At 47.0% G+C, this 20,832-nt stretch overlaps 1 protein-coding gene across 6 annotated transcripts in view; it reads left to right on the top strand.

The window, feature by feature from the left end:
- Positions 1-20,832, top strand: part of LOC117802758 (actin-binding LIM protein 1-like) — a 193,520-nt gene that overhangs the window by 124,688 nt on the left and 48,000 nt on the right. The gene's annotated exons all lie outside the window — the stretch shown is intronic.

The following is a 20,832-nucleotide window of genomic DNA, read 5'->3' as shown; positions in this document are numbered from 1 at the left end:
TGTGTGTCTTTCTAGACAAGAATAAGATAGGAATATAAAAATGGGATCGTTCTATCATTTTTCTGTGACTTGATTTTTTTTCCCTTTTAATAATATGTCTTAGGACCTTCACCACATGATTTTATAATGTGAGGAGTAGCCACCCTTTATTTTGCTCTTTGCTAAGCTTGGGTTTTTTCTGCCACACTTTCTTACTGTGGGACATAACTTCCTCCATAAACACGGATGTCTGCTCTTTGGGGGCTGTCTTGAACCGTTTCAGTGATTTATCTGTATCTTTTTTCACTTAAAGCCCCTACGGGAATAACTTTGAGGTGAGCATGCTGAGCTCAAACTGATCCTTGTTGCTGGAAACTCAGTTTGGTTGTATTATACTAATGGATGGCTGGAGAAATGGGACCATGACAGCTCACAGTGCTAAAGCTGCACCTTAGGACAAAGAGAAATGTGGTTCTGCTCCATCCATTCTGCTCCTGTGTATCTTTCATAATCACGTGCGTGAGCTTTTGTCTTTCACGGAGTAAGTGGTAATTGAGTGAAATATTTGGGTGCAAATGAAGATGCTTCTAATGATGTGCCCTCTCTTTTGGGGATAGTTTCGGAAACCCTCAGAGTAGCAGATACAGATGCTGACATTTAATGAAGGCCAACTTTCTTCATTTGTACCTTCTGCTGTACTGGAACAACCCAGCCCTGATCTCCGTTGCTAATGGATTTGAGTTTGTGTCCCCGATATAAGTAATTCATGTGCGATGGGAAAGGGAATTACAAAAGCCACCTCTTGGTTCCATTCCTGTGGGGCCCAGGAAAGCCCCAGACTTGCTCTGTGTGGTGAGTAGATCACAGATTGGTGTTCCCCAAAGAGCAGCTCTCTTTCTAAGTCATTGCAGATGCCTCAAAACTCAGACCGATTGCCTGGGTTCACATTTGCTTCAGAACTCAGTAGCCACGCTCTAACTGGAACATTGTCACAGGCCCCCGAGAGGTCACATACTAGTGTTATCTTAGCCACTGATTAAAGGCTGTTCCTTTTTTTATTTTGAGGTCTGTGCCAGTCCATGCTGCGGCCTCCCAGCTCTCTGATTGCTCCAACCTCAGCCAGCAACAGAGGTAGGCAGGATTTGGGGCAGGTACACAAGAGCTTCTGTGGAAAGAAAGGAATTCCATCCTAGCTTTTAAAGTGATAGGGGCACAAGGGAAGCACGTAGTCCAGGCATTCGCCCTAGACATGAGAAAATTGGGATTTAGAAAGGGTAAGTGAATCGTTCAAGGTCACGCGGTGGCTCATTGGACCCAGTGTTCATCCTCTGTGTTCCATCAGATGGTGTGCATGGGTCAGTGACTGCACCTGCCACAGTGTGTTGACGTCCACGGGCTCTCTCTCTAGAAGGTGAGCCTCTCAGAAGCAGCAAGTGTCTCCATCTGTAATTCTCCAGTGCACAACTTACGTAGTATCCGCTCATCACAGATTCTCAGCAGTTGAAACAGGTTGGCTTGTGCTCGGAGCTGGGACCTGAACCTGTGTCTTCTCAATCCCGAGACTCTTCTGGGCCTCTCCATTTCTTCTTGCTCCCAGAGATGCCTAACTGCGTCCTCCCGGAGCTGACACAAATCACCCTTGAGCAGGCTCGGATCGTGGTAGCCTCCCTCGCGAGGAAGGTGGGAGGCCTTGCGAAGGAGGGACGTAGGTTCCCTGTTGTGCTCACCACTTAGACACGGCTTAGCTTACACTGGTTTGGGGCATCCTTTTGTCTGGCTTGTATCTGTCTGCTTTGGAGTTGGCCCTGACCGGAGAGCAAGCTTGCTGGTGGCTCACACCTCTGGCAGTGTGGAGTGGCATTTGTGGACATACTCTGACCCTCACGATCTTTCCTTCTCCTCACCGGTCGCCCATCCCCTTGCAGTCGCAGACACTTATTGATCCAGGAATCTTGATGAAACGGTTATTTCTGTGGTGTGTTCAAGGACATCTTACCCTTGCTGTATCCTGTAACAGAGAAGTAGGAGAGACTGTTGTGGGTTTATCAGTCAATATCTGTCTTCCTGAATTTGCTATGATTAACCTAAACTCCAGAGGCCCACTCTGATCATTTAAGAGTTATAATTGTCTAACTTATGTGTGCATTCTAGTGCAGGCTTTTAAAGTACAAGAGGGATTTACTGTTTTTGTTAGAGAAAACAAGAATAAATAGTAGAGGTTAAGTGATGTGAGCACTCATCTAATTTAAATAATGAGGGATACCTACGGTTTGGAAACCACGTGAAAGAGTAAGAATTTAGCTGTGAGGGAGACACATTAAGGTAAAGAGGATTTTACATTTGGGCACACCCTTTCTTGTTTGGTTTTGCTGTGTGTCCTGGAAGCTTTTTGAGACTGTTGGATGGCCCAGCTTGCTTTTAAGGGCGAGTGGGATCCAATGAAACTCGTTCCAGTCCACGCTCAAGGGAGAGACATTCACTCTCCACCCGATAGTCAGGTGAATCACACGCACACGGCAATCTGGTTTCTTGGTAGCTTCTGAGAACAGTGGTGTATTGTGTCTCAAACGTGTCCTACAGACTGGCACCAAAGTAATCCTCTTAGGACACTGATGTCATCATATTTCCAGCTCCAAAACCTTGATGAGTGACAAGGTAAAGTTCAAGGCTTCCTGCTGATCATCGAGGATTCCTTAAGTCCTGAGCTTACCTCCTTCCCACCCCATCTAAGCCCATCTTGTTTTATTTTTATTTTTAATGTTATGCCAGTTATTGAACACATGCTAAGTGACAGCCTTTGTGTTGAGAGCTTTACATGCCTTGTCTCTAATCTTTGACCCAGCAAGGTCAGTGGTGTTGGAAGAGGCGGCTCAGAGGAATTTAGAAACTGGTCAGAGATCGCTAAGCTGGAAAGTAGAGGAGCTGTTTTTCTACCCACACCTACCTGGCTCCCAAATCCGTGGTAATTGTACTTCTCCCCTTGCCCCACATTTATCCTATTTGAATCATCTGTGGAGGGTATTTCCTCTCTCCAGCCTCAGTCACGCTGCCCCTCCTACCCTCGCCGGCAATACCTGTATTCCCCTTTTCTGCGTTTGTCAAAGACCTAACTCAAGTTCAGCTTCCTTATAATGCTTCCCAAAGGCCCATCCCTTCTGTAAATTCTTCTAGAATTACTCCGTCCTCCTAAGTAAACACCAGAGAAATTAAACAGCAGTTGAGTCACCGGTGCAACTTAAGAAAGCGCTCTCTCTGCAAGTGTTTGTTGACTTCATATCCAGTCTTGTAGAACAGCCTTTCCAGGTGTGAAGTGTTGCAGCCTCTCAAGGGATCGGCCTCCCTCAATCCCGCCCCTCCCAACACACGCACAGCTGCAGACACTCCCCACTCAGGTGCACGCACACTGTCTAATGTCACTGAAGCCCGTTTCTGTTCCATCTTTGGGGAGGTCTGGGGACAGTAGATCTCGCTCTGCGGTGTCGTGATTCCTCATGTCTGAGGCACCCCTCAGGCCCCTTTTTAGTGTCTAACAGCCTCTCCTAGATTTAATTTTCCAACCCTGATTCCCAGATTAATGCTTAACGCCTAGCCCCTACCCACTCCTGGGCTTGTCTCCATTCTTCATTTTTTCCTTAACTCGAAAAGCCCCAAGCTTTTCAAGGGGACACAAATGACCAGGGCATTTCCTAAAGAAGGGCTAAAGAGAAGCTGTCTGTTAAAGGAGACACCATAGTGCTACAGGTTTCAGAATAAATTGTCCTGATTGGTGACTTACACGCACAACTCAGTTCTGAACTTCGCAACTTTGGAGGGAGGGAAGTTCCAGTTTTTATCATGTTCCTCTAGAGAGGGGAAAAAAATCCAAGTGTGAATAGCTCTTACTATGTTACTATGTTATAAACGGAAGTGCTCCTCTCAACAGGAGTAGGACTCTACCCAGCTTACCTTCACTACAGTAGGGCTGTCTGGATAATGGGATTTCCAAAGCTAAGGGAAAGAATTTCACATTTAAAAAAATCCCTTTTCCTGTGCCATCTACTCACTGATGTCTATGAAACGTTTATCCAGAAATGAAAGAATACTTCATTTGTACAACAAGAGTTAAGGCTGAATGTGTAAGTAAATCCGAGAGAAGGAATACTGACTTAAATTTACCTGGAGCTCTTGAGAGCAATTTTTGATGAGAGAGTGAACTCAAGAACATGGAGACAGAGCGGATCTAAGCTGGAGGGGGGGACAGCTACTCCCAGACTTTGAGAGGTGGCCCTACCTCTTGCCTCTCTGATTACCTGGTCAGGTGACCAGAAAGGATGAAACCACCTGTACTGCCTCACAGAAACCCTCATTTATGGAACAACAAATTGACTTTTCCCAATTCCCGCAGAAAAGACATCCTCACGTAGACTCATGCTACCAAGAGGAAAATCCCGGCATCTGATACACTTTGAGGAGGGGTCCCCCCCCCCCGTGACATCATATTCACAGCCCTTGGGGGCAGGAAGGAGAGTCCTGATATTGTTTGCCTCTAGTATGCTGAAGTCAAAATGCCGAGTGTTTTCCTGAGCCAGCATTAGAGAGCCAGAGAACTTTTCAGAAGGTTCAGTGATCGGTGAGCGGTGGGGATCAGGCTGAACCACATTGTGGTTCAGCCTGATCCGGCCACACGGCAGTAGAAACCAGCCAGCTTCCTATTTCATTGTGTGTTGGTCTGATGGTGACTCATACTGAGAGGTATGTTTATCCCAAATTGGCAGGAGCTGTGTATTCAAGGGCAAATTTTGTTAACATTGGGGAGGGTGAATATTTGTATGCATGACCTGTTTTCTCTGTAACATTGTATTTGTGTTCACACTGACTTGATTAATGCTATTATGGTCCAGTGTGCCGTGGGGGGCAGAAGGGGCTAGTGTCTGTACCCCCATTGCATTCAAACAGGCTGACTTATTTGAATACTTGGACTTGACCATGAAGATGCTGGCTTTCTGAGTACTTCCAGGGAAATTACTGTCTGGGGCAGTGGTCCTCAAACATCAGCAAGCATCAGAACCACTTAGAATGCTCGTTAAAACACAGACTTCTGGCCCCTGCTGCCAGAGCTTCTGATTCAGTAGGAAAGGCCTGAGGTTTTGGATTTCTAGCAACTTCCAGGTGGTATTGATGCTCTTGGCCCAGGGACCACACTTCGACATGGTCTAGGCTATCCATGGTTTCTGTGGGTAAAATGATCAGCCCTTTAAGCAGTACGTGAGAACTTTTATGTAAGTAGCCTCTCCATTCCATATGACTATCTCTATCTTGTTTACAAAGCATAGAAGTCAAAGGGAAAGCAAAGAGCATTATTTTCACTGACTCTCCCACAGTGTAGAAGGAGGCTGCTGTTCATAATAAAGCAGACCTTCTGTGAGATCTGAGTGGCCAGAGACTGCTGTCAGCATAGGACGCTGGGTGTGCAGCGGGTGGGCAGGGCGGGTGCGGGACAAAGATCGAAAGCTCCCGTTCCGGCAGTGACTGGGGCTCGGCCTGGCTTGGGGAAGGCAGCACTAATTTGGGGTCAGAGCACAGGTGTGCCACTCTCTCGGCATCATTCCTAATTCTCGAAGGGTTAGGCGAGCCTTTGTATTGGGGTTCCCAGAGCTCTTTTTAATCCTTTGGCGAAAGATGGTTTCCATAGATTATCTTGGCTCACAAAGGCTACAACTCCCTTTTTAGTCTTTGAGGAGCTAAAATATATTATTAATACTTGGACTACCACTATACCCAGTCTGTGTTCTAGCTGTGCTCTTTCTGTTGTTGTTCATTATTTGAGACACTGGGAAGAGAGAAGTTTAAGAAAAATTAAGAAAAACAGAATGGTAGAAAAAGATAGCAAGGTCATTCCATACTGGACCATCTGATGGGAAATGGAAGAGCAGGCTGAGTACCCCTCAGAAAAACGGCAGGGGCTGTGGGTTCCCAGGTCCATGGAGGGTCCCGTAAGTAACATGTGGGCTGGATGAGTGTCTATTAGACTGCTCTCTCTCTGCCACTCATGGGAACCCTGTCTAGATAGCCATCGAGGAATAGAGTTTGGGGGCCAACGGTGGGAATGGTATCTGCTAGCCTGGACTCTGCTTATGCTGTATCCGCTTATCTAGAAAACACAAGAAGTTCTGCCATGTGTGAAGGTCCCTAAACGACGAACCATAGCAGTGGGCTTAATGAGCACCTCCTAGATTTGGGGAGGTCTACTCTCTGCAAGGCATTTTGGGGGTAGCCTGAGACAATGAAAAGTTCCTACCTTCAGTAGGGTTATTGAATTACCCAGTGTAGAAAGGGGTGTTGACTGAGAATGCAAATCAAGGAGACATGAGGCAGTAGAAAGGGCATAAACGATATTCTGTGGGAGTTCAAAGGAAGAGTTAGTGTCTCAACGGGATTTTTTTTAAGAAAGAGGGAGTATTCAAGATTGGCCTTGAGGGGGTCTGCAAGTTTCTTATGGTTAGGGGTGGTATTTGATTCAACTGGTATCATTGGACAGTGTCTTCTCCGTACTAAGTGCTCAGTGATGTCGATGAACTAATACCTGAATGAATGATATGTATTGGTGGAGGAGATGGTTATACTTACTTAAATGTGTATTCAGAACCCAATAAGAGATAAGCAATCTAGGTATCGAAACAAAATACAGTTCTTGACCTGAATGCACGCATATTTTAGCAAGGAGCCGAGACAGGTAAAGGAGTCATTATGATACAATGTGAAATGTATTCGACAGAGAACTGTTAAAGTAATATGGGACCACAGTGCAGGGAGTGGTTAATTCTGCTTGCTGCGAGGTCATGGCAGGCTAGGCTTTGAAGGATGAATAGGAGTGCAACAAGTGGCTAAGGAGGAAATGAGAGAGAGAGAGGTGGTCAGATTGGCAAAACAGAAGCAGTGAAGTACGACCTCTATCGGAGGAAAGACAGTGAGCTGAGTTCGGCAGGAGCTTCTAGTTGGCCACTGAATACAGCAGTGGACACAAGGAAGGGTAAACAGAGGGCTCTGTGGCTGAAGACGAGTTAAGGATGTTAGAACTGGGGGTTGTACATACAGATGCTTCCAAGAACTGGGAAGGTGACCTAAATGAGTGGCGATTGGGGCAGACCGGACGATGTGGCCCTCAAAAGAGAGAAGCTACTCTGTGGCTCCAGCCTCGTTCTCACGAAGGGACATGCGCCAAGTGGCCAGAGCTTCCAATTTTCAAGAGTGACTAGAAATAGGAATTTTTATGTAAAATCTCCAGATGTTTAAATGTTGGCAATTGATTCAACTTTCTCTTCAAAAAAATCTTTGTGTAGGCCAAACAAAACATGTCTGTGGGCAGACCTCAGCCTTAGGGCCTCCAGATTGTGGTCTGGGGCTTAATGCAGCACTCCCCACACCTACCCACAGCAAGGAATCCAGCGTCACACATCACAACCCAGGACTTGTGCACATATGCATATAAATGACTAAAATAAAAGTCACATGAAGCAGTGCATTCACTCTATTTTCTGTTCTCTTCTGTTTCTAAAATATGCTGGCCATGAACTGATTTCTTGTTTCAGTGGGTCAAACTGAAGTTTGAAAACCATTGGTTTAGAACATCTACACTAAAGTTTTATTGGCTGAAAACAGAATGAGGTGCTTTCCTGGGCAACCACGTTTCTCTCCTGGGTACTCTCACAGTACAGCTTAATGGGTATGTTTTGGTTAAATTGGGTTTCTTCCCTTGCAATTGGAGACGTTTTTTGTTTTGTTTTTAATCTTTTAATTTTTAAAAATTTGATTCAATTAACATGGAGTGTATTCCTAGTTTCACAGAGGTAGAGGTCAGTGATTCATCAGTTGTGTCTCGCACTCGGAGCTCATCACATCATGTGCCCTCCTGAATGCCCATCACCCAGTGACCCCATCCCCCCACCCCCTCCCCTCTAGCAACCCTGGAGAAGTTTTGGCAAAATCACTGTAGAACCTTTCAGTGATCATTTTGTCCTAAACAGAAGTTGGCCAGAATTCGGTGTTCTCTTTTTGGGTGCTTGATACAACTGAGAGCTGACCTAGCTGCTGAGCTGAGTAAAATGCTGCTTGGATGAAGTTCAGAAAAGCCAAAGGAAACCCCCCATTCAGGCCTCATCAGCTTCTAAGCCGGGTATTTCTGGAACTACTTTTTCATTTAGAAGACTTTTTTCCTGTGTTTCTGCATCACCACTTCCTGTCGCCATGCTTACTGGGTCTCCTGGCTCTTGTACCTCAGCCAGGGAGCCAAGGACAAGTTCAGGGCTTGGGCAGTCTGTCCTGCATCGTGTCACCCCACCCTCCGTGCAGAAGCTCCTCCCCTCCATCTGTTGGGAACCGTGTGCTATAAATAGGATTCATTTTTGACCTATCAGAGCATTTCCAGAACTATTGTAATTTAGGGGCTTTGGAGAGATGGCACCCCTCACCCGGGAATGTCTGAGGCCTGAGCTGTCCTAGCAAGCCTCCAGTGCAACATGGAAGGCATGGCCACTCTGGGTCCGAGGCCTGTCTGCCATCACTCCTCTCTTGAGTGAGAAGTATCCCAGCCGTGCACAGCAGGACTCTGCATGAGCTTGGACTCTTGAAACAAGAGGCCAAGAGTGGCATCTTGCCATCGGAAGGAGCTGGTACGAGGGAGACACCCTCAGGGAAAGGCCATGCCGGCCGGGAAAGCCACACAACCACAGGGCGGCAGCACGAATACTGTGGTTTTGCATAATAAGTAGGCAGAGAAGGCAGATACTAAACATGAATCAAGCCAACAAGGTCGGACAGAGAGCAGCAGCTGCAGACTGTCAGGGGCCGGGGGCCAGGACCATGCAGAACGACTGCGCAGTGTTTGGAGATGAGACGCGAAGGCCCGTCCTTTACAGAGTCCGTGCGTTGCTTCCCTCCAGGGCGCTGCCCTCTTCGTCCTGTAGCGGAGCAGCCCCTCCAGAGCTCTGAGGCCTGTAGCCTGCCCATCTTCTCTACTCAGAGGCCGGGTGCTGCCAGGGGCTGGACGCTAGGATTGGTATCAGAGGTGCCACGTCTCTGCCACTTCCCAGAGCACCGAGAGCCAAGCTCTTACCTTGTCTGAGATCCCCCCCCTTTTTTTCCCAGTGAAAATCATACTGAGAGCACCCACTTTTCTCTCTAGGGAGGTTTGGTAAGTTATCGGATAAGTTTGAGCATTGGGAAGAATTATCGCTAGATCTACAATAAAAAGTGATAAAAAAACCATAATAACCATTTCAGATTGTTTATCAGAAAGGCAAGCAGGAGAAAAGGAAATGATGAAGTCCGGAAGATGAAAAATATTGTACAAGAAAGGGAATCTATTCATAGGCTGCACCCCAGAGTTTAGGAGACCGATCATTGCATTCTTAAACACTGCCCACAGATTTAACTGAAAATTGTGGTATTGCCGTACTGGGAAGAGCAGAATGTTAAACAAGTAATGACCTAGCAGGAGTAAGCACAGTGTTAAGAAACATAGCACCAGACGGGGTGCCTGGGTGGCTCAGTCATTAAGCCTCTGCCTTCGGCTCAGGGTGTGATCCCGGCGTTCTGGGATCGAGCCCCACATCAGGCGCCTATGCTGGGAGTCTGCTTCTTCCTCTCCCACTCCCCCTGCTTGTGTTCCCTCTCTCACTGGCTGTCTCTATCTCTGTCAAATGAATAAATCTTAAAAAAAAAAAAAGAAAGAAAGAAACATAGCACCAAAGGCCAGAAAAGCACCAAACGTTGAACACATCTGCCTATGGACTGGCAGGAGGAGTGGAGTGGGCAATTGCCATCATGCATTGTAAGCATATTCATTTTTTACACATATAGACCTATTGAGTTTCTTAAACTTTGATAAAAATAAAAACATGGGAGAAAAACCATGTGACCATCTCCATATTTTATTGTCAGGATTAATATAAATGAGATTGTATTTGTAATAACTTCAGATGTGGCTCTTGACATGCCGTAGGTAGTCTGTGAAGTGAGTTGAAGGTCAACTGATCTGTAGAGTTTCGTTTTTTGTTTTTCTGTTTTTTTAAGTAGCAGGGCAGGTGCACAGCTTAGAACCAAAGGGAATGGCCTAAGATCCATCTCCAAGAAAGTAAGAGGAAAATGTAGGTGGTAAGAGAATGAGATCTGTAATGAATGGAGGCAGTGTCGAACTGCCCTCGGCTGGAATTTCTGGTAGAGACAGGTTCAGAGGCTGAACTTGTGAAGCCCTTCCCTGGATGTGTCCTTTTCTCTCTCATTTGTCCCTTGTTGGTGCAATTACCATTCGTCTTGGTGGCTTTGAAAAATTATCCCCTAAGCCTTCAGGATTTTTAGGTTTACCTGAAAAGCAAGTTGTGTTTATGAGGGGGAGCTCTGCAGCCAGGCTGCCTGAGTTCAAATCCAGCTCTATGGTTTACCAATTGTGTGACCTTAGGCAAGTCACTTAACTTCCCTGTGCCTCAATTTCCTCATCAGAAAATAAGGGTGTTAATAGTACCAACTTCATAGGACTGTTATGAGAATGGACTCAATTAATAAATGTCGAGCATTAAAAACAATGCCTGGCATACAGCAAGAGCCCAGTGATTGTTTGCCCTTGTTGCTATGACTACTATTCCTCCCGGCTGAGAAAAATCAGGGGCCACATGTTCGTTGTTGTGGAGTTAGGCGATCAGATTAGTTTCAGGACTCAGGCAAGTAACCAAAGCTGAGATAGATGAGTTAAGGAACCAGGGAAGGCCCACCCATGTCTGCTGGGCAATCACTTTGTAGTTTGCCTGAAGCAGAGCGAGGCCATGAACCTTGGTCGTGCCGAGCTACTCCAGGACCACATGCGTGGCTTCCCGTGGCCAGTAATTCCTACTGTCCGGTGATAGAACTTCACCAAGGCGTTCTTCCGGCTGGGTTCATGATGCCCACGTCCCCCAGACAAGCGAGCCAACAACTCCACTTCCTCTCTCTGCTGTGCAGTGAAATGAGACGTCTAATGAAGACTTGGTGCCAGAACATGTAGACCTACCTGGTAAAAGCATGGTTTTTAAAGTGCTTCAGGCCCGAAGCCCCATGTGTTCAGGATTCTCACGGGACGAAGTGGGCCACCCACCCGTAGTGGTGCCTGCCTGCCCTTATGCATCATCGTGCCCCAGGGACACTGTAGTTCGCGTTTCCAAGGTTCTGGTGCCACCTTGGCTCTTCCGCGTGGGTCAGCTCAACTGGAAAGCGTGCTTTGTTGTGTGGTTCTCAATCCGAGAGAAACTGAGCCAGCCTTGATCTGAGACTGGTCCGTCAGTAAGCTCATGCCTTCAGCTTTGGTTTGTTTTCTGAGTCAGAGACTTGAGCAAGCGTTGTCTCTTATGTCATTCGTTGTTTATTGACATCATCAGAATTACCTAATGGATAGACACTGTTGTGAACCTAAGATATTCAGCCCGCTCCAGTTTCCCTGGAGGCTGTTGCTTAGAAAGAAAACCAGACTTGTGTTCACTGAATGCGTGTATTGAACACACATTTCTGGGGCACAGACCTTGTGCCAGGACTGGGTGAGACCCTGGGGACATAGCAGCAGTAAGCTTGTGGTGGAGAGTGCAGAAAGAAAGAATGTTTAGATTGTAAGTATAAAGAAAGTAAACAGAGATGGGATAGTGGGGAAGCACGGAGACTGCCTTTCCTTAGATGGGTTGGGGAAAACGCTCTGAGAGATGCATGTAAGCTGCTTTCAGGTGAGACCAGAAGGAGAGGCAGCCAGCCTCACAAATGGCTGGGGGACAAGCCTCGTGGGGAAGTGAAGAGGGCACGTGGAGATCTTGCGAGAACTGGAGCCTGGGGCCTGGAGGGAGAGCTCCTGGGAAGACTGGAGAGGTAGGCAGGGCTCTGGGACCACTGGGGGCATCCTAGGTCATGCAGTAAAAGTGCTTGGAGAGCTTGGTGAGTGGAATGATGTGCTCGAATTTTGTCCTAAACGATCATTCTGGTTGCTGTGTGGCAAAGCATTCAAACGGTTGAGTCCCAAGCCCACACTGTTTGAAGATACAGACTGCCTGCATTCCTCCCGACTATTCTGTCAGTGCCCCCCAATACCCAGCTTGGTGAGGGGATCGATCACTTACAGGCATGTCCCATTGTTTCTAATTTTCTGACAAATCTCTGGGCTGGCACTAGAGTTGACACACCTCTAGCTAAGTGGTGATCGCGAAAGCTCCCACATGAGCCAGGAATGGAGTCTGATGGTGTCTTGATCCATTTTTTTTTTTCTATTTTATGATCTCTTTCCCAGGAAGGCAACAGAGATGAAAGGATAATGAGGGTATTTTTTTAGGGTGGGGATGTACTGGTGAAAAACAAATATATACCTTAGTGGGGAGGATTTCATGCATTAATAAGGTGCGAGATGTGGAGAGGGTTTGGGTGGTTCCTATCTGCTTGTGTATATACAGTGGTTCCCTTTGATTGCTGAGCAAACATTGAAAAGCTGAGACTAACAGACGCTAGTCAAACCTGCTGGCTAAACACTATAGAGACAGAAAATAGATTGGTGGTTGCCAAGTGCTGAACAGGGGAAGGACCGAGGAGTGGCTGCTAATGGGTATGAGGTTTCTTTTCGGGGTGATGAAAATGTTCCAAAATTAGATTGTGATGATGGTCATGCAACTCTGTGAAAATACCCAAAGTCACGGAACCATACACTTTAAATAGGTAAATTGTATGGTATGTGAATTTAATAAAGCTATTAAAATAAAACCTGTTTACAGCCCAGTGGGATAAGCTGGAATGGTACACTGAACGCTGTAAGGTTCATTGGATGAATTGACCATTTACTGGGTATCACAGAGCAGAAAAGCAGGTGTCCATTGTCAATAGTCGCAGAAGACACCATGACTAGAAATTCAACGTATTTGAGTTTGAGGTAGAGCGCCTGGGTATTTATGATCAAGGACCTTAAACGTGTGCCACCCTATTCCTGCACTGAAGCACCACGGAAAGAGTAATGGCTTCGGTTTCTGGAACACTCACTCAGGCTCTCAGGAAAGGTGCTGAGCACTTTACATGCATTAACTCATGTATCCTCCCAAGTATCAAAGTAGGATTTATCCCCATTTTACAGAAGAGGGAATTGAGGCTTAGGGAAGCATGGTAACTTGTTTCAGGATCACAGAGCTAAGAGGGGTACAGCCAGGATTTGCACCAAGTCTGTCTGGCTGGAACACAGAGTGACTGGCTTACCGCTGGGGGTGACCCCTCCCACACACCATCACGTGAGAGCAGAGGGCTCGCAATTTGCCTACACTGTGAGCTGAAAAATAGTCCTGTCTCAGCTCCTAAGAGATAAGCTAGACTAGACTGACTCTGTCACTCCTCTCAAGACCTCCCCTGGGGGGAAATAAGTTTAAAGTTTGCTCCTGGGTCTGTCCTTGGAGGAGGCACGGGGGTAAACCTCTTTCACTGTCTTCTATTCCGTGATGCCCTTCACTTCCTCTGTGCTTCAGCTAAACCAGATTTCCTGATGGTCCCTACACACCCCATCCCACCCTTCATTGTCTAAGCGGCCGTCCCCTTCCTTCCCATTCATTTAAATCCTATCCTTCCGTTGAGGCACAGCTGAAAAGGGTGCTTCCTTCTCGAAGCCTTTTTTCTGGTTTCTCTTTCCCCATTTCACAGTTTTCCTGCGGCATGTGATCTGTTCTCTACCTTGTACTCATATTCATTCGTTCTCATTCACTAACTCTCTCCTTCTCTCCACCTCCCTCCACCTCCGTCCATCTACCCTACTAAACTGTAAGCTCTGTGAGGGCAGGACCTGGGGTATACAGGAGTGTCACACGAAAAATGCTGCCTCTTTCCCCCTTCTGTTGCCCTTGTCCACGAAGCCTCTGTTTCAGAAGATGACAGCTGACTTACCATCACCCCCCAGACATATCCTGGGCTCTGCCCCCTTCAGGCCCTAGGGGCTCAGGGTGCCCATGCTCTCTGAACTATCCTCCCTGTCACCCTTTGACCTGCAGCCTGCCCCACAGGGTCAAATCCCACTCTCTTCTCCCTAGAGGAACTTTCTCCACCCCTTTGTCCTGGCTCACTGTTTGCTTTTCTCTTCAGAAGTCCTCCATAGTGTCTGCGCCTGTCTTATACTCCTCACCTCCCAGGAAAGGTCCTCAGTGGTTTTCTGTCTGTGTTGATCAACTCCCCAGGTAGGGTCTCCCATGGGCTGTTCACGTCCCTGGGATGCCCCTTCCAGAGGCAGGGATAGCATGGCCAGTGTGTCTCTGGAGTCCCCACGGAGCCTGAATGACACAGCACGCACGGCGGCACTCACTTGGTCAATGTTTGTTGACTCTGTTGATGAGAAATTATGTCCCAAGGATTGGAAGGTTGCATTTAGTTTTCACGGAGGCGTAGTTTTAATGTTTCTCTGTTCCCTCTCCCCCAATCCCATGTTGGATTTCAAACATATTTTTTTCGTTCCCAGTGATAGACTTCACTAAGTCTAAGCGTTCTTTATCTTCAAGAGATACTCTCTTCTCTCCCACTCAGGGAGGTGAGCCCCTGAAGTTAAATAAGAGAATGATCAAACCACCCAGTTATGCTGCACCTGGATGACTAGGAGAACGCCTGGCCAGGTGCCAAGTATAGGTTATGATGCCTGTTTGCCTTTTCTTGCAAAGGTAGCACCAGGCAAGGTCATGTCCCACAGAAAGCTTGAATGGACCAGGACCTCAGGTCTGGGAGGAGCTCAGGTCCTGAGAGAGGAGTGCTAGCATTTGTAAAATCATGCCTGATTCTGCATGTTGGATGCTGGGAACTCAAACCGTGTGCTTTTGTCTCCCACTGGGCGTGCAGACACCGGAGAGATCCAGGAGAAGGCGAGTTGGTGTGTTTATTCACAGAGCAGGAGTGGGAGTGCCTTTTGAAAAGGGGTTCGAATTCTTATTTCTGAAATTTAGAATTTTCCTGAACTAAGAGGCTCATTTTGCTGTTTATTAGCGTTGTAACTTCAACACAGTGGTGTGCTGGTGGCTTAGCCAGCACCTCTGGGAGGGGAACAGGGCAAGGTCCTGAGGCGTAAACTCTGCCAGTTTCCATGGTGTCAATGCCACCCACCCCAACCCCCCATGGCCTGTTTCAAATGACTGAGGCGAAGTCACTGGCTGCACAGGTGGGCAGGGCTGTGCACAGTCGGCTCTCTCCACAGCAGGAGCCTGCTCCAGCTCCTCACTCGTGGGGCAAGTCCCTTAGCATCTCTGAAGCTCGGTTTTCACCATTGTAGGTGAGGATGATTCAAAGTTGATGGGCTCAAGGGAGATATTATATTTGAATACCTTTTATAAATTGCCAAGTACCATGCCCATATTCATCATTTTCCTTAGTTTGTTTAAAACGCTATTTTTAACTAGTTGGTATTTCCCAGAGTATCCTAAGCAGTGAGTAGAAGCCACCAGAAAGACAAGGCAAAGACAGCTGGGAGCTTCCTGTGCTGGTACCAGACTTCGGTGTGTACCTCACAGGGACACTTTGACCTACAACTTGGTTCTTCCTTTTTTTTTTTTTTTAACCCCTCTAAAGTGTCTGGATTTGGAACTGGGGGCGTAGAAGGCAATAGTGGCCCCACGCCTACGCTAAACCCTGTCCCAGGACTTTAGGCCCAGATGCTAATACACGGTGATCCTGTCTCTAAGTTCGCATTCCTAAATGCTCCAGTGGGACCACGGTCCCTCCCAGTCTCGAGATCAGCATGGCGGGGACGCTCCAGCAGCTGGTGAAGATGTGGTTTTCTGCCAGCGGGGTTCGGACTGAAGCCACTGCCCAACTGCTTGACTTGATCCATTTCTAAGTGGAATTTCTAGTGCAGGGACAGTGCAAGATCCCCGGATGACCTTAAAAGTCTCCATCAAATCTCAGAAGGGAATTTTGTCATGCATGGGACATGCCTGCTCGTACAGGTTAGTGACCAGCCCTGCTGACACGCTGCTGACTTGGGCCTCTGTGTCACCTTGGAGGCGAGACCTGTATTCTTAGTCCCTTTCTGCTGTCTCGGGGAAGAGAAGCACGTGGCAGGAAAGCTGGCCTGGGAGTCAGGGAGCCTGTGAGGGAGAGGAGGTGGGACTCCGAGCAAATGACTGTCCCCAGTAAAACTACTGTGTCAGAAAAAGGCTAGGAGAGGTCTCGGATGGGTGTTGCCTCAGTGAGTCATCTCAGCCCAGAGGTGTGTCTCAGGAGTCACTCTTTCAGAAGGAGGAGGAGAAGTCCCCAGGTTGGTTTTACATCCTATAGAGAAGGCAGGCACGCACTTCAGGGCAAAAGCGTCATGTAAGTTCCAAGGAGGAAATTTCCTGGCCGAATTATTATAATCCTAGGACTCTTTGCTTTGTGAGAATCAGATTAACCGGCTTTGCGCCTGGGCTGTTTCTATTATCAGGAGCCTAGCTGACCGATGCTGACCGTGCCTTTTACGTTTGGAGGAATAGTGAAGAGCTGTTACCCTGCCTCAGAAAGGCAATCCAGTGTCAGGACACCTTACAAGTGGAAAGTAGCAGAGCTGCTGGAACAGCCGTCCTGCTGCCCCCCACCCCCTCCTGCCGGGAGTGTCTGTGCCAAGGCATCCTGTGCTTTGTGCCACGTAATAATCCTGATTAACAAACTAACATGGTATAAAAAAAATAGGTCGTGGAAGCCAATTAAAGAGAAAGATCGTTTGGGACAACTAATGACGGGGTTACAGTGTGTAGCTTTAAGTAACTACCACTTGCCACAGCAGGAAATGGACTTTTAGGTAAACTACAAATTAAGCACTCTATGCATTTATTGAAACTCTTGAGTTTCTTGTTTCCCGGGCTCAGTACCACCACTGCCGGTTTCTAGCACAAAGAAGGGGAGTAGGAGGTGGAAAGAAGCGGGAGCAGGGAGAACACATCTTTGTGCTGTGTGTTTACAATCAAATGGGAACTGATGGAGGAGAAGCTGAGAAAAGATGCTAGGTAATCCAGCAGTTTCTGAAATGCAGGCTCCCAGGAGAACAGGGCTCCCACCGTGAAGCAGAAACCAACCTTACCGGCAGAATATTTCGTGACTGCAAATCCAGATGAATCCTCACCAGAGACCATCTAGGCCTGTGCTCAGGGTGGAGGCTGCAGGGAGGGCATCCTGATGGCCGGCTGCGTTTCCTCCCTGTATCACCCTCACCCTGTGAGTGTTCTTTTCCCAGAAATTGCTGCAGCCTGGAATAATTTCCTTTTGTATGTGAAGTGCTATTCCCATCTGCTTATTTACTAGCAGGTGTTACCTTTGGGATTATGATGCAGCTGGGTGTTCACTGCTTCTGAGCTGTGTAATCAGAATTTAGCTAGTACATTGCACTAGCTTGATTTCCTCCTGTGCTGGGTAAGACTTTCCTGTGGAAATCCCCCACACAGTGCTTCAGAGCATGGGCTTTGGAGTCAGACGACTTCTTAGCTGTGTGATCTTGAGCAAGGTACCCAGCCGTGGTGTTCTCCTTAGGAATAATAGGACAGCACCGCCGTAAGGCATTTGTGAGGATTCTCTGTGATCATGGGTATAAAGTAGTTATCTTAATGCCTGGAACGTAGTCAGTGTTCAGTACGTCGTACCTGCTGTATAATAGAATGGTGCTAGGGAGTTATTTACTGAGATGCCATAAATTCAGAATTCTGTGGCTTCATGTGGGGGATGCTCCAAGAATGGTATTGGGTGGTAACCGTATTTTCCCTCATCCAAAAATTGAGCTGAGAAGTACAGAGATGACAACTCAGATTATTCGACATGTGAAATCAGAAGTATCCCAGAAATTTGGAGGAATTGACCATTAAGCTAGCACTTGTATGGAGCTGGCGTTGATACACTGTGAAACAAAAGCAAAGCAGCCCAAAACAAGAGCAAATCAAATGCTGGGTGACAGTACAGGGATTTAGTGCAGGAGGACGTGTGGGAGAATGAAATATTTGATCAATATAGCCCAGAGTGAGAGCTTCAGAGAAGAGCCAGGAGCTAGGCAGGGCCCCATGGGTCAGGTTGAATTTGGGCAGGTGGGGAAAGAAGAAACCATGGCAGGTGAGGCACAGAGCAATGTGTGAAGGCTCTGGGGATGCTGAAGATCGTAGATCAGGGAGTGGTGAGAAGCCCCAACCTAAGGGGTATTTGTATATTTACACAAACAAAAAATAGAGTGTTTTCATGTGCATTCTTTGGGGTTGGACTGCCTGAGTTCAAAACCACTTAGCACAGGACACCTGGGTGGTTCAGATGGTTAAGTGTGTGCCTTCGGCTCAGGACATGATCCCAGGATTCTGGGATCGAGTCCCACATCGGGCTCCCTGCTCCGTGGGAGCCTGCTTCTCCCTCTCTCTGCCTGCCACTCTGCCTACTTGTGCTCTCTCTCTGTCAAATAAATAAATAAAACCTTAAAAAAAAAAACCACTTAGCACAGTGCTAAGTACTCAGCAAATGTAGCTCCTTCTTAGACATCAAAATAGCTGGTGTGGACTGTGTTATTGAAGATCCCTGAAGCAAGACAGACAACTTTAGACTTGATGGATTGGGACTGAGAGAGCTATTGGAAGTTCTTTTGTTTTTACTTTAATAATAGATTTATTTTTTAAAGCTATGATTTATAGAAAATTTGAGAACTTCGTATAAGGAATTTCCATATACTTAATTTCCCACATTAGTAACATCCACCGTTAATATAATACTGTTATAATTAATGAACCAGTATAGATGCAGTATTAGCTGAAGTCAATACTTTATTCATATTTCCGTAGTTTTTATCCGATATCCCTTTCCTGTTCTGGGATCTCATCAAGACGTCACATCACCTTTAGTTACCAGTCATCTCAGGCTCCTTATGGCTATGACAAGAAGACTTTCCTCCTTGTTTTTGGTGATCTTGACAATTTTGAAGAGTACTGGGCAGGTTTTTGTGGAATGTCCCTCAATTTGGGAATTTTCTCGTGATTAGGCTAGGATTATAGGGTTTTTTGGGAAGGAAGATCACAGAGGCAAAATGACAGTTTTGCCCACATCATCTCAAGGGTACAAACTATGCGGCCGTCTCTGTTGATGTTGACCTTGAGCACCTGGTTGAGGTGGCGCTCGACAGATTTGCCCACTGTTCAGTCACCCTTCCCCCCTCCCCCGTCCATACCGTCCTCTTCGGAAGAAGTGACCAAGCACAGCCCACACTTAGGGAATGGGGACTTATGCGCCACCTCATTGCGTGAGCTGCTCTTTGCGGGTTGCACTGAAGAAGAAGGAGCCAGGGAGTGGGAAACTCTCCACACTCTGAGGAAAAGGGGTCGAAGGCTGGATTCGTGTAGTGAGAAAAGGGGAAGTCTAGGGATGTGACAGTGGACAGAATTTAATGGGAGAGGAAAAGAGGGCAGAATCAAGGATGACCTCAAGGTTCCAAGTGGCAGTGATTAAAGGGTTGTCTGAGTGTAGACAACACAGTGTGCATTGGCTGCCAACTCCATTTCTTGGCTGTGTCACCCTGGAGGAGTCACTTTGTTCCTCTGAGTCTCTGCCCATTTGTTACCTGGGGTTGAGGGTCCCTGTTCTTCCTTCGTGGGGCTCTTTAAGAGAGAGATGAGACAAAGCAGTTTCGCGCACTCCAAAGGCCATCAGGCACAAAGCACTGTAGTTCCGAAGGCTAGCTAATGGAGTGCTGGGGCCATGGGGAGAAGAGGGGGTTCTGACTATCTCAGATAACCCAGGGCAAGTTATAACTCACACTGCATACTCTGTCATGGCTTTGTGATTGTCACCTGTTAAGGAGATATTTGCTTTCTCAGATGTTCTGTTTCTAGGGGTCTAGTTCCATGGTCTGTTGGGCAAGACGAGGCTGGTCTGGATTGGAAGGAAGGGCTTTGCCTAATCTTTATGGCGTTCTTACCACCTGTAGTGGCCCCTGCTTGGGGGCGCTGAAGGTTACTGGGATTTCCTTACTGATCTCAGTCCCCCCATCTTATCACCTGCCATACCTCATAGGCATTTCAAAAGCAATGCATCCAAAATGGTGCTTTTGACTTCCATCTTTAACTGGGGTTTCAGAGATGTGACTGGCCTTGCTTGCCTGTGACAATGTGAAACTTTCCAGCTTTCAATGGGCTGCTTATCTGAGTAGCCAGAATCCCTCCAAACTGGATATTACACAGTGGAGGAATCACTTTGCCTTTCTGGGCACATGGACTCTTAGCTCTTCATACATATTTCCTCATTATTCAGAAAGTACGCAACCATGCTTTTGGTATTTCATTGTACTACTCTTATTTTAGCAATGAATTGTTGAGCCACGAAAGATTTTAAGCTTGTCTATGCAAGTTCCAGGGCAAATCACTGACTGCTGGGTGCAGAGAAAGAGTCAGGAAGCCTGACTCTTACGTGTACGTCTGCCAATAGCTTGCTAGTGACTTCGGGCAAGGAATGTAAGCTCTTCGTGCCTCAGTCTCCCAGTCAGTAGAATAAGTGCAGACCACCCAGGCTCCGAAAGATAGAGCAGTTGTGTAAAAATTAGCAACAGAGCCAGCTGGCAGTAAGAGGAGTGTGGAATTACTGTCATAGCCATATTGCAACTGACTCAGCATATTTCAAAAATGTAAAATTGAGCCAATGAACGTATATTTGGTATTAACCAAACTGCCAAAGGCACTTATGTAAAACGAACCTCTTTATTAATCTTTAAAAAGGAGAGAGATTCTTTGGTCAACCCTGTTGGGATGAAATGAGAATGCTCTCGTTTGGTCTTTGGATTTCATCCGTTCTCTCCTAAGAAAAGCCCATTCCTTCACGAGGGGGTGGTTCTGATACGTGTCCGTCTGGGCTGACAGATGATGGAAAGGCAAGTAAACG

This window comes from Ailuropoda melanoleuca, chromosome 6 (assembly GCF_002007445.2).
Source record: "Ailuropoda melanoleuca isolate Jingjing chromosome 6, ASM200744v2, whole genome shotgun sequence".
NCBI lineage: Eukaryota > Metazoa > Chordata > Mammalia > Carnivora > Ursidae > Ailuropoda > Ailuropoda melanoleuca.
This window is presented reverse-complemented; position numbering and strand designations above follow the sequence as displayed.